Source organism: Nipponia nippon, unplaced genomic scaffold, assembly GCF_047370975.1.
Source record: "Nipponia nippon isolate SJK-2023a ecotype South Korea unplaced genomic scaffold, ASM4737097v1 scaffold_27, whole genome shotgun sequence".
Taxonomy (NCBI): Eukaryota; Metazoa; Chordata; class Aves; order Pelecaniformes; family Threskiornithidae; genus Nipponia; species Nipponia nippon.
Genome location: NW_028262344.1, coordinates 4565612 through 4579132, shown reverse-complemented (window position 1 = coordinate 4579132; position 13521 = coordinate 4565612). Strand labels below are relative to the sequence as shown.

The following is a 13521-nucleotide window of genomic DNA, read 5'->3' as shown; positions in this document are numbered from 1 at the left end:
TGTCAGCCCAAAAAGCAGAACTGATTGCACTAACAAGAGCTTTAGAATTGAGTGAAGGAAAGTGAGTGAATGTATGGACCGATTCCAAATATGTGTTGGAGCATTACACACACACGGAGCGATTTGGAAAGAAAGGGGACTATCGTCATCTCAAGAGACCAGAATTAAACATGCGGAGCAGGTTCTAAAGTTACTCGAAAGTGTACAGAAATGAAAAGAAGTGGCTGTTATGCACTGCAAAGCTCACCAAACCAGCCGCACCCCACAAGAAAGAGGCAATCAATTGGCCGATTTGACCGCTCGTAAGGCTGCAGAAAAGGGTAAAGGAATATTGGCAATAATCCCTGAAAAGAAAACAGAATTAGGAGACTCTCCTAACTATGACAGTCAGGACAGAAACTTAATTGAAACATTAAGAGCTGAAATACAGAAAAATGGATGGGCTGTTACTCCTACGGGGCAGGTAATTCTAACCCCAATTTTGATGCATGAGATAGTAAAGAAAGAACATAATAGTGTTCATTGGGGAACCGAGAACTTACTGAAACATCTGCAAAAGTCAGTGGTGAGTCATAATACGGTAGAAATTATAAGGTCCGTAGTTGAAACATGCGAAACGTGCCTTAGAAATAATCCAAAGACCCAGAACAGAATTCAGTTTGGATCCACAAAACCAGGAGATGCTCCAGGAGAGCGCTGGCAGATAGATTTCACTGAACTGCCAAGAAAAGGAGGGTTAAGCTATCTGTTCGTATTGGTGGATACTTTTACAGGATGGCCTGAAGCCTTCCCATGTCACACCAACAAGGCCAGGGAAGTTGTCAAAATCTTATTTAAAGAAATAATACCCCGACTTGGTGTTCCTTTAGGGATTTCCTCTGATAGGGGGCCACGTTTTGCTGCAGACATTGTCTGACAAGCAGAGTATCACAAATAACATGGGAGCTGCATGCCCCCTATCGCCCACAATCCAGTGGACGGGTAGAGCGCATGAATCGGCCCTTAAAACTGCAATTGAGTAAAATTTGCCAAGAAACCTCAATGACTTGGATACAAGCACTTCCACTTGCGCTACTGGAAATTAGAGTTCAGCCTAAAGGAAAACATCAGTTAAGCCCTTATGAGCTGTTGTATGGGAGACCGTACCAGATTCCTAAATTACCAGAAGAATTAAACATCTGTGGTGAAACAGATTTATGAAAGTATCTAATACCCTAGGGACAGTGATACAAGAAATGAAAAAGAACATGATTGTAAATAAATCTCTGAATCTCGATTCCCCAGTACACCCGTTCCAGCCCAGACATTGGGTATACCTGAAGTCGTGGACCAGAGAACCCCTGCAAGAAAAGTGGAAAAGACCATTTCAGGTTTTACTGACAACATACACAGCCATGAAACTCGATAAGAAAGGGCCCTGGATTCATTACTCAAGAGTCAAAAAGGCTCCTAAACCATGGACTTCCGAGGAGGCAGCTCCTCTGAAGCGCGTTTTCAAATGACAACTTCAGTTTCTGTGTTACTGATAAGTTCAGAAGTGTTTGGGCCAAAACTAGGAAGGTCCATGGCACGAGAATGTTCCTGTGCCATTAGTAGCAGAAGTGGCTTCAGCTATTAATGCAAGCAAATGTTGGATTTGTGCTAGATTCCCAAAGCACAGTACTTGGTCTGCTGTAACACTAATTGGGCTACCAATTCCTTTCGATACCACTTGGAATAGCCTTTGGGACAGCCCAAAAGTTTAAAATTTTGGGAAGTGCCCAAAGGACTGGGATGGTATTAGCTGTGCAGAGACCAAGCCCTTAAAGTACTGCCTCCCTGGTGGACAGGTTCTTGTACGTTAGGGGTGGTGTCCCAGACATTAAAGTAATAACACATCTCCATGGAATGGGAGGATTAAATCCCCAATTGGAAAACAAAAAAAGAGCAACGGATAATCCATTGATTACTCGGTCTACTGCCTTTCACTCATTTGTAAGATGGTTAATCCCAGCATTAGGAGTCAGTGAATTGGAAAAAGCAACAGTAAACATAGAAGGAGTCATCAAGAAAATCGGGAATGCCACATCCAATGCTATAAAAGCTTTACAAGAAGAAACTACTACATGATGTTGGCTTCCCATGGAGGAACATGTGCGATAGTAAATTCAAGGTGCTGTACACACATTGATGAAAGTAGGATATCCGAAGATTTAAAAATCATACATGGCCAAACAATAACCTTACATGAAGTAACTAAAGAAAATACCTCTTTTGGGTTTGAAGAGATTTGGAATGCTCCCACTTCTTGGTTACCTAATTGGTTATGGCTGAAGAGATTATTTTTATTAGTGATTATTATCATAGTTTGTATTCTTGCCTGCATAATGATCCGACGTTGTAACTGGTGTACAAGATATAATAAGTTTGTACAGTGAGGACTGCAGCATATAAACTACAAGCCCTCAAAAGAAAAGGAGGGATTGATACCTGCAAATATAAATAAGAAACTATCAATTCAAGTTGTTGTTAGAATCATTGCACAACAGATGTAACCAAACAAAAGTAAATCTTTGTGATTAGTTAGGACAGTTGTAAGATAAGAAGCTTTAGACAGCTAGGCCTTGGGAGAGCAGATGTGTGAAGCCATAAAGTAAGAAAGGTGCAAGATGACCATTAGACCAGAACAAACCGACCTTGAAGGACATCGTATACGTGATCCCAGAACCGAGTTTGTGCAGAAGTAAAGGTCAGTCAGCGAACACAGTGAAGACGACTACGAGCCTTCATCTGAAGACACCACAGAAGACGACTGGACATGCAGATCAGACATTTGCATATGTTAATAAGTTCCAGGAAATCTCATGTTTATGTAAACAAATTCTCAGAAATCCTATGAATGTTTATGATTTCATAGTATGTAATTACTGAAGGTTTATCAAGCTGTCGGAGCCCTCATGGTGGAATGATCCCCAGTGCTGCCCAGCACCGCAATAAAGAATGCCTGCTTTCTAAAACGCCAAAATTAAGTTTTAGAGAGTGAATTATTTTGCCACTTTCTGGTAACAGTCTGGCCTGTTATGGACTACGAAGAGAGATCCCTCCCCACCCGGAGAGGCAGGCTCGTGCTTGCGTGCGCGGGAGGCAGCTGTCGGCCAGACGGCCTTCAGTCTCCTCTTCTTTACCTTTCTCCGGCCTCTCCAGCTTCAGCCGCGGCAGCTCCTGTCCGCAGCCAGTAATCGCTCCGCCTGTCCCTTTCCGTCCCCTCGCCGCGAGGAGAGTGAGGTCAGGCAGAGACAACCCACGCAAGCCTGAGGCAGGTGCTGTCAGCAGCATCCCCACGGGAGGAATGGACAACCGCGTCCTCAGCATGGCCTCTAGCACAGGGAAAGAAGCGGCGACCGTTATTACCGTAGATCACCCCTGGCCTAAGCCCTTCCTTCTGCAGGGGCTTCTGGAGACACTGCTCCTTCCCCGCACTGCTGGTAACGGCACCCGCGTTAAGGGAGAATCCAGCCCATTCGAGGGCCAGCTTGTGGTCTTCACAACAGGGCTTGGGGGTGATGTGGGGCTATGGGACAGGCTTCAGGGCGGCGCTGCAGTTCCACGTTTTGCGCGCCGAGCGCCCACCGACAGCGCGCCCGTGGGCCAGCACTGCCGCTTCCTCACCGGGAGGCAGCAAGGAGTGCGGCGGCATCACCCTGCAGGCACCACCGTATCGCATTGCCGTTACCGGCAGACGGCAACACGCACCACAGCGGCACCTCCGCGCACGTGCGGCGCCTCACCTGCGGCACCGTTGTCGGGACAGCGGGCAGCGCGTCGCCGCGCACATGCTCTCGAGGTGCAGCTGCACCACTTATGGGGTGTGGCCGCAGCTGGAAGCCCACAGAAAACCACACGAATCCGTCAGAAAAACTACACTTGCTGCGGCAGCAGCAAGGACTACACCTCGCCGCACGCGCCCTGGAGCAATGCGGCTGCCCGGCAGCTACGGCTGTAAAAACTACACCTCCCAGCGTGCACTGGCAAACGCAGCATGGCCGCCCGGCAGCCGAGTGCTGCAAGACTACAGCTCCCAGCATGCTCTGCGGAACAAACACGGCCTACCGGAAGTCCCATGCCCCAGGACTACAGCTCCCATCATGCTCTGCGGGACCAACATGGCCGACCGGCAGCCCCCGTGCCCCAGGACTACAGCTCCCGGCATGCCGCGAGAGGCAGCCCTCCCCTCCCCGCGTTCCCACCCCGCGGGGACACCGTCCCCCCGTCCCGCTGCCGGCTCTGGCACGGCAGGGGACCCCCGCCGCTCCGTGCTTCCCGCACGGACCCCGCCGGCCCCGCCGCCCTCCTCGGGGCTTTCCCCGGGACCCGCCGGCCCATAGCCCGGCCCCTGCTCACCTTCTCCCGCGGTGCAGCCGCAGCCCGGCGACTGCTGCGCTTTTCCCCTGCCTCACACCGGCCCCTCCGCAGCCACCCGGGGCAGGGCAGCAGCAGCCCCTCCGCCGGCAGCAGCAGCCCCTCCGCCGGCAGCAGCAGCCCCTCCGCCGGCAGCAGCAGCCCCTCCGCCGGCAGCAGCAGCCCCTCCGCCGGCAGCAGCAGCCCCTCCGCCGGCAGCAGCAGCCCCTCCGCCGGCAGCAGCAGCCCCTCCGCCGGCAGCAGCAGCCCCTCCGCCGGCAGCAGCAGCCCCTCCGCCGGCAGCAGCAGCCCCTCCGCCGGCAGCAGCAGCCCCTCCGCCGGCAGCAGCAGCCCCTCCGCCGGCAGCAGCAGCCCCTCCGCCGGCAGCAGCAGCCCCTCCGCCGGCAGCAGCAGCCCCTCCGCCGGCAGCAGCAGCCCCTCCGCCGGCAGCAGCAGCCCCTTCTCAAGGGAGGGGCAGCCCCAGCAGCCTCACTGCCCGCACCTGGGCCTTCTGCAGCCCCGGCCCCCAGCTGGAGCCCAGCAGGAGCAGGGGGCCCTCGCCCGACCCCCCAGTGCATCACTCACCTCCTGCCCTGGGCCCCGCCACAGCCCCTTGCCCGGTGCAAAGGGAGCACAGCCGCAGGCGTGCAGGAGAAAGGAGAAGGCGACTGTTGATTTGGTCAGGCACGGCACAAGTCCCAGGAGCGAGCGTGCTCCGGTGCTCGGGACCCCCAATGCTCCCTCTGGTCCCCGGGCAATTTGGGAGTTGTTCCCAGAGCCACGCTCCTCAGTTCGGTGGGGAAGGGACAGTCGGTCGGCTGGCTCCTGGAGCCATGGGCTGCTGGGCAGACATGGAGGCCACCTAAATGAGGAGCAGGGCGTGGGACACTAGAAGAGAGGGAAAAGTGGCAGCCAGCTGGTCAGGGGGTGTAGTGAGAAAGCACGAGGCAGGGAGCGGGAGAGCGAGGGAAGGACGGGGACAAGGGAGCCCGACAGAGGTGGGGAAAGAAGCAGCAAGGAAAGAGGAAGAGAGGGAGAAGGAGAAGGAGAGGGAGCAGGACAGAGACCAAGAAAGAAGGACAGGGAGCACGATGGAGATGCAGGAAAAACCTGGGACAGGCAGCACAACAGAGAGGGATGAAATAAGAATAAGGGCAGGAAGCCGGACCGAGAGAGGTGGAGGAAGACAAAAAGGCAACAAGAACAGGGCAGAGAGGGAGGAATAAAACAACTGGGACAAGGAGCTGGGAGAGTGAACTATGGAGGGAAGGGGCAGGAGGGGAGAAACAACACAAAACAAACCACATAGCTACACGCTACAGGGCGGAGAGGGAGGCATTAAAGCATAGGGAGGGGAAGCTAGAGGTGGGGAGAAAGACAGGCTACAGGGAAGAGAAGGAGGAATTAAAAAATTGGCATCCAGAGCCAGACAGAGAGATGGAGAAAGAAGAAAGTGAAAACCAGGGGCAGGAGCCAGCCAGAGAGAGACGGAGAAAGGAGAAACTGCTGTGGGTGCCAAGACAGAGAGGGAGGAATATCAAGAAGGAACGGAGAGGGAGCCGGACATGGTGCGATGGAGAAAGGTGACCAAAAAGACCAACTCCAACAAGGTAGAGGGCAGAGAGGGAGCGATGAAAGACTCGGGAGAGGGAGTGGGACAGAGAATGGAAAAACAGTGACACGTACGGGGCAGAGAGGGAGGAATTGCCAAACGGGGACAGGGAGCGATGAGGAAAGACAAGTACTAGCATTGTGCTCCAGGGCCGAGAGGGAGAAATGGAAAAGTAGGGACCAAGGACTGGGAAAAAGGAGAGAGGGAGGCATTTAAAAAAATACGGGATCGGGAGCAATCTACAGAGGGACGTCAGGGAACGAAAATTTTAAGAGTGATGCACACAAGGTAGAGAAGGAGGAATCTTTCAAAAATAAGTAAAGACAGGGAGCCGGACAGAGAGACACAGAGAAAGCAAAACCAGCAACAGGCTACAAGACAGATAGGGAGGAATTAAAAAATCCTGGCAGGGAGCCAAACAGGGAGAGACAGCGAAAGAAATGAAACCAAACACGCAACTCACTGCAGCTCCTGCCAGTGGCAGGAGACCTCGGTCGCCCCAATGGTTTTCCCTCTGCCTCGGCAGCAGGTGCCTCAATGCTTCTCCATTGCAAGGCTTCCCGGCGGCTCTCCGGTGCAGCCGATGGAGCCGCCGAGCTCCCAGCGCCGCGTGCTGGTGTCTGCTCTGTCAGGGACAGCTCGGAGGGATGCTTCCTCGCTGCAGGCACTGGCCGTTCCTTGCTGCAGGCAGCTGCCTGCGAGACCCCCTTGGATTCCCTCCTCGGACAGTTCCCCTTCATCAGCTCCCTCAGGCAGGCATGCCTGGGCAGACCCTTCCCCAGCTACAGGGAGGAACTGAAAAATAGGGACAGCGAGCCACGTAGTGGGAGGTGTAGAAATAAAACATAAAAAGCAACAGGGTACAGGAGAGATAGGAAAACATTAAGAAATAACGACAGGGAGATGGATGGGGGGATAGATAGAAATTAGCAAGTGGCACGGTACAGGAAACACCAGAAAGATCTTTAAAATAGGGACAGGGTGGAAGATAGAGGGACAAATAGAAAGAAAATTCAAAAAGTGATGGGGAACAATTCACACAGGTGAGAATTAAAAAATAAGGCCAGGGAGCTGGCAAGAGAGACACATAGGTATAAAGAAAATTTTTAAACCAACGGGGTAAAGGAAAGAGTGAGAAGTAAATAATAGGAGAATGGAGCCAAATAGAGGGAGGCACAGAAAGAAAGTTTGAAAAGCAATGGGGTACAGAGCAGAGGGAGATATTAAAAAAACATAGGGTCAGGGAGCTGGATAGGAGGAGATATAGAAATGAAAATTTAAAAGTAATAGGCCACAAGGCAGTGCAGAAAAACTGAAAAACAGGGAGAGGGAGCTGGCTAGAGAGACACATAGAAAAAATTTAAAATGCAACGGCGTATTCTCCAGAGTTGGCAGAAGAATAACAAGTTTTGGGGAGCCATGCAGGTAGGTGGGCAGAGAGGCAGACGGAGGAAGGGAGGCAGGCAGACATCTGGAGAAGGGTGGCAGAGATGGGCCAGGATACAGAGGAGAGGACGCGTGACTCACCACAGCTCCTGGTGCCGGCAGGAGACCTTCACCGCCTCGACGCTTCTCTCTCTGCCTCTGCCCCTTCCTCCTCTGCAGTGCTGCACGCCGGACCCTCGCCCATTCAGCAGCATGCAGCGGGCACCTCCATGCTCCTCCTCCGCAAGGCTTCCTCAATACCTGGTGGCTCACCCACGTAGCCAACAGAGGCACTGAGCTCCTAGCACTGCGTGCTGGTGTCTGCCCTGTCGGGGACGGCTCGGAGGGATCCTTCCTCGCCACACAGACTGGCCGTTCCTTGCAGGAGGCACCTGCCTGCAGGACTCCCTCCTCAGCCCATTCCCCTTCATCAGCTTTCTCAAGCAGGCATGCCCAGGCAGCCCCCTTTACAGCTAGAGCCCCTTCACACAGCAGGGCCAGCCCCATCCTCAGCCTCACTGGCCACACCTGGGGCTGCCCCAGCTGGAGCCCATCAGCAATAGGGGCCATTGCCAAAGCCCCACAGCACATCACCCCCTCCCCTGCACCTCTCCACAGCCACAGGCTCTGCACCCAGGGGCTGCAAACACATCCAGGGGCACAGACGAGGCAGGAAAAGTTTATTCATTAATGCACGTAAGAAATCTTGGCGGCGAGTTGGCTGCAAGGCTCAGTGCCCAAATGCAGCAGGACAGAGGGAGAAAAGAGAAGAGAAAAGCAGGCAGAAGGACAGAGGGACACAGAGGTGTGGGACAGAAAACGGGATGCTGCGAACAAGAGAGGGACAGGGAGCAGGACAACTGTGTAGAGAGAGGAGAGCAGAAGAAAGACTGCGGGGGTGAACAGGGACAGAGAGATGGAGGAATAAATAAGAGAGACAGGGAGCAGGAGAGAGAGGCAGAAGGGACCAGCAGGACAACAAGACAGACAAGACAAGGGACAGGGAAAATTCTGAAGTGACAGGGGAAAGGAAACATAGCCAAGAAATAAAAAAGTAGAAACAGCGGGATAGAGGTAGATGTAGAAAGAAAATTTTCTAAAAGCAACAGGGTACAAGAAACATAGGGAAGAACTAACACATAGGGACAGGGAGCTAGAAAGAGGGAGATGTAGAAAGTGTGAAAAGTGACAGGGTAGAGGACAGAGAGGGAAGAATTATCAATTAGAGACAGGGAGAGGCATACAGGGAGATGTAGAAAGACAATTTTAAAAGAAACAGGATGCAAGAATCATAGATGAGAATTAAAAAATAAGTTCAGAGCTGCGTAGAGGGAGAAGTAGGAAGAAAATCTGAAAAGCGACAGGGTAGACAAAACACCGGCAAGAAATTAAAATTAGGTCAGGGAGACAGAGAGAGGGAAAGGTAGCAAGAAAATTTAAAAAGCAACTGGGTTTGAGAAACCTGTGCAAGAATTTAAAAACTAAGGATGGAGAAGTAGAAAGAAAGTTTCATAAGCGATGGGGTACAAGAAACATAGGCAAGAATTGAAAAATAGGGACAGGGAGCCTGACAGAAGGCAACTGGGGTGGGTTGACCTCGGCTGGCCACCGGGTGCTCACCAAGCCACTCTGTGGCTCCCCCTCCTCAACAAGACAGGGGGACAAAATACAACAAAAAAACTTGTAGGTCGAGAAAAGGACAGAGAGGTCACTCACCAATTACTGTCACAGGCAAAACAGACTCAGCTTGGGGAAATTAATTCCATTTATTGTCAGTCAAAATCAAGAGCAGGATAATAAGAGAGAAGAACAAATCTAAAAAACGACCTGCCTCACCATGGCCTTCACCCCAGCCTGCAGGGGAATCTCTGCTCCGGTGCCTGGAGCACCTCCTCCCCCTCCTTCTTCACCGACCTTAGTGTCTGCAGGGCTGTTTCACACTCACGTTTTCTCTATCACAGCATCTGCGCAGCATTTTTTACCCCTTCTTAAATGTCCGTTCCAGAAGCACAACCAGCATTGCCGATGGGCTCAGCTTGGACCGGCTGCAGATCCATCTTGGAGCTGGAAGTGGCTGTGCCTGACATGGGGGCAACTCCTGGTGTCTTCTCGCAGAACCCACCCCTGCAGCCCCTGCCCTGCCCCACCTAACAAAACCTTGCCACGTAAACCCAATCCAACAGCGATCGCCTGCAGGACAGAGAAGGGGGACTGAAAAATAGGGAAAGGGAGCCACAGAGGGAGAGGTAAGGGGGGGGGAAAAAATAGCGATGGGCTACAGGCCAGAGAGGAGGAAGTGACAGGGAATCAGCCTGAGAGAGATGGAGAAAAACAAAGAATAGCGATGGGCCATAGGGCAGAGAGGGAGGATTTTAAGAAGGGGACAGTGAGGTGGACAGAGATAAACTGAGAAATGCCAAAAAAACCTTGATGAGCTGAAGGGGAGAGAGAGGAATTTAAAACTAGGGACATGGAGCCAGACAGAGAGAGGTGGGGGCGTGGGAGCTGTGAAGGGCTAAAGGGCAGGCAGGGAGAAATTTAAAAAATTGGGATAGGAAGACAGACAGATAGGTGGAGAAAGACAAAAATAGTGATGGGCTGCAGGACAGAGACAGAAGATGAAAAAAGAGGGACAGGGAACAGGACAGAAGCACAGAGAGAAAAAGAAAACAGAGAGGTAGAACAGAGAAAGAGGGGGGCTCGTCATCTCGGGGATGCAATGAGCTCAAAAGGGAACTGAAGCACGAGGGGTCACAGAAGCCCACCTCAGGGGCACCCCTGCAGCTGCCATTACTTGTGGCGCCAATGTACCAGGAGACACAAAATGACCATGACCATTGCGCTTGTAAGAAATCACCAGTCCCGCGGCGCCTCCTCGCTGCTAGCCAGCTCACCTCAAACGCTCATCCGACTCCAAAGACAGCCCGCACAGCGCCTGCAAGACCGAAGAGAAAAGCTTCGCTGAGTTGCCGCAGGGTGCTTTGCTCTCAGGTGCCGACTTGGTCGACAACCGCTCATCCATGTGCTGCTTCTCTCCTCTGACGCTACACGCATCACCTGCACAAATCAAAGCAAATAACACATGCCGAGATCCTGCCCCAAACCAGAGCCTGCCTGCACCGACTCCCATCTCCCGCTCCTTTACCTTGCCCAGTTGCCTGCGCTGCTTCTGCCGTTTTCAGGTTGCCATGCTGAGGTGCATGTACCACTTGTAAAACCCAAACAACAAGGGATGCTTATAGCTACACCCACAATATGACACCTGAAAAACACCTGCTACATCAGCCCGCTAGTCATTGCTCACCATGCCCGAGTCAGCTCCAGCACCCATGTCCCACATGGCTTCCCACCTTCAAAATAAAACAAAAAACCCAAACCATAAGCTAGTCCTACAGCCACTGGTCACACCTTCCCCCTAATACCACACACCGACCCACCTTCTTACGAGGCTCCGCTCACCTCTCCTCCGTTGCCCTGCGCAGCTCGTCCCTCTGCATCTGCACAAACCATACTATCGAACAAGTCACCCGGCTGCAGAGCGATAGCTTAACCATTCCGGAGGTCTTGTTCCCATTTAGGAATACCACCTAGAGCCCAAGTACAGCCTGCCATTAAAAGAAATACACAACTCGAACATTAAGCCCTACATAAACAAGCCTTAACACCTTTGAGATTCCATCTGCTCAATGAGCAGCACCCGAGTGCCTCTCCCAGACGGCGCCGGTCATCCCCTCGGCACCCGCAAAATGCTATGGAAATTACCATCCTCGCTTGCTGCCGCTGGCCGCTCGCTCTGAGACGGGCTGTACGGCCTTGGCCAAAACACTCTAGGCATATTTACATTAACCGTACACTCTTAGTGCTAATCTTCCCTGACTCTACCATCGCTACGCCCCCAGGCAGAGCAGCTCCGACCCAGACACAGGCACGCGCAGACCGACGCCGCACACAAACGCTACAAACGACGCCACCCAGAGATCTAAGAAAACACCCGGCAAGAAGAAAGAATGACTCCTGGCCCCGAGATGCCGTCAGGCAAGAAGATCGATGGGGCCGCGAGGAAGAATCTACGGCAGCCCCAGAAAAGTCGACTGCCGTCACCAGTGACAAAAAGACATATAACAAGATGTGTCTGTAACAGGGACGATGGATGCGTGAGAAGCCAGGCTTAAAGACCTAAGAACGTTAAGACGTGGGAAAGAAGTCCCAGAAAAGTGCTCCGGGAAAACAATCCACTCTTGGGCATCGATGCCGACGCTGCCTTAATTGCCGCTGCAAAAAGATGACTATCTGTAAGCTTCTAATACGCGAGACATGCAAGACAGATCTGTTAGACTAATAACGTGAGAAAGGAAGCGCTCGGTTAGCATTACGCTAATGAGCCGAGGCTTGCGAGCCCCCCGATAGTGCTACCGATGTGCCCGAGGGCACAGAGAGCAACGGAGACATGGAGACCCGAGTGAGGTATGGTACGGGACACAGACGACAGGCTACAAAGACTGCACAGTAACACAGACGCAGGCTGGACCTGCCCTGCCCAGCAGATGCTCCTGTTTTACAGAAAGGACCCCGTGCCCTCTCGCTGCCCAAACATGCCCGATCTCAAACCGCCTTCTCCGCTACGCTGATTTTAAAACCCCTGCCCACCCCACTGGCGCCTCCCCCACCCGACCGCCCACCCTCACAAAGATAGCGTCGGCCCCTCAACTTGCCTTTCAGAGGGCTGGGGGTCAGAAACCATCTTTTAAAAGGACCACATTGGCTACCTAGGATGTCACTGCAATCACCCAGATCCTCTTCATCGTCTGCAAACGTGGAGTGCCGTCAGTCAGCGTCACACCAGTCAACACTGACCTCTTCCGCAATGACGCCCTCCTCAGAAGCACCACAGCATTCCGCTCGCTCCCGGTCTAATGCCAGATGTCGCGGCCAGCATCGCCCATGGCACCTAGAAAACTAGAAATACAAAGCAAACGTTGCGCCTGGAAGCGGTCGCCCGCTCAAACAATTCTACACCTCAAAAATCACTCTGTGGTTGGTGTTCATTGCGCACCTTCCTGACGACCGAGGGTTAACTGGTTGCATAGGCACTGACGGGCACATTCCCTCCATCGCTGGGTGCCGACCTACCTTCTGCCGACCTACCTTCTCACGATGCTCTGCCAGCTTGCCAACAGCTGACGGCTGCTCGGCCGCAGCCCTGCGGAGAAGGACTTGGGGGTGCTGGGGGGTGAAAAGCTGGCCACGAGCCGGCAATGTGCGCTGGCAGCCCAGCAAGCCAAGCGTCTCCTGGGCTGCATCCCCCGCAGCGTGGGCAGCGGGGCGAGGGGGGGGATTCTGCCCCTCTGCTCCGCTGTGGGGAGACCCCCCTGGAGCCCTGCCTCCAGCTCGGGGGTCCTCAGCACGGGAAGGAGATGGGGCTGTTGGAGCGGGGCCAGGGGAGGCCACAAAGATGATCAGAGGCTGGAACAGCTCTGCTGTGGGGACAGGCTGAGAGCTGGGGGGGTTCAGCCTGGAGAAGAGAAGGCTGCGGGGAGACCTGATTGCAGCCTTCCAGTACTTAAAGGGGGCTTGTAAGAAAGATGGGGACAGAATTTTAGCAGGGCCTGTAGCAATAGGACAAGGGGTGATGGCTTTACAGAGGGGAGATTCAGACTGGATATAAGGAAGAAATTTTTTACAATGAGGGCAGTGAGACACTGGCAGGGGTTGCCCAGAGCGGTGGGAGATGCCCCATCCCTGGAAACATTCGAGGCCAGGCTGGACGGGGCTGCGAGCAACCTGATCTGGTTGGAGATGTCCCTGCCCATGGCAGGGGGGATGGACTGGGTGGGCTTGAAAGGTCCCTTCCATCCCAAAGCGTTCTGTGGTTTTATGAAGAGCCCAGGTACAAATCGCACACCCACCCTCAGGCTCCCACATCGAAAGCTGTTGCTGGTCCTCAACGATCCTTGGAGCCCCATCCACAGCCCCACAACCGCGGGGGCTCTGTGCCCGCCCGGCCTCCTGCCGGGTCCCAACACTCTCACCAGAGCCCAGCTCCAAAACAGATGCCACCACACGGCGTGAAGGGGGTATGGGATGCTGCAGCTCTGGGTGCAGGCAGA

General features: G+C 53.4%; 1 long non-coding RNA gene across 1 annotated transcript; it reads right to left on the bottom strand.

Annotated features, from left to right (window-relative positions):
* Positions 1–3058: 3058 nt before the first annotated feature.
* Positions 3059–7978, bottom strand: LOC148055052 (uncharacterized). The gene is made up of 4 exons (XR_015705981.1): positions 7517–7978; positions 6453–6784; positions 4963–5265; positions 3059–3356 (listed from the first exon to the last, which is right to left on the bottom strand). It is a non-coding gene; the product is annotated as an uncharacterized LOC148055052 (long non-coding RNA).
* Positions 7979–13521: the final 5543 nt, after the last annotated feature.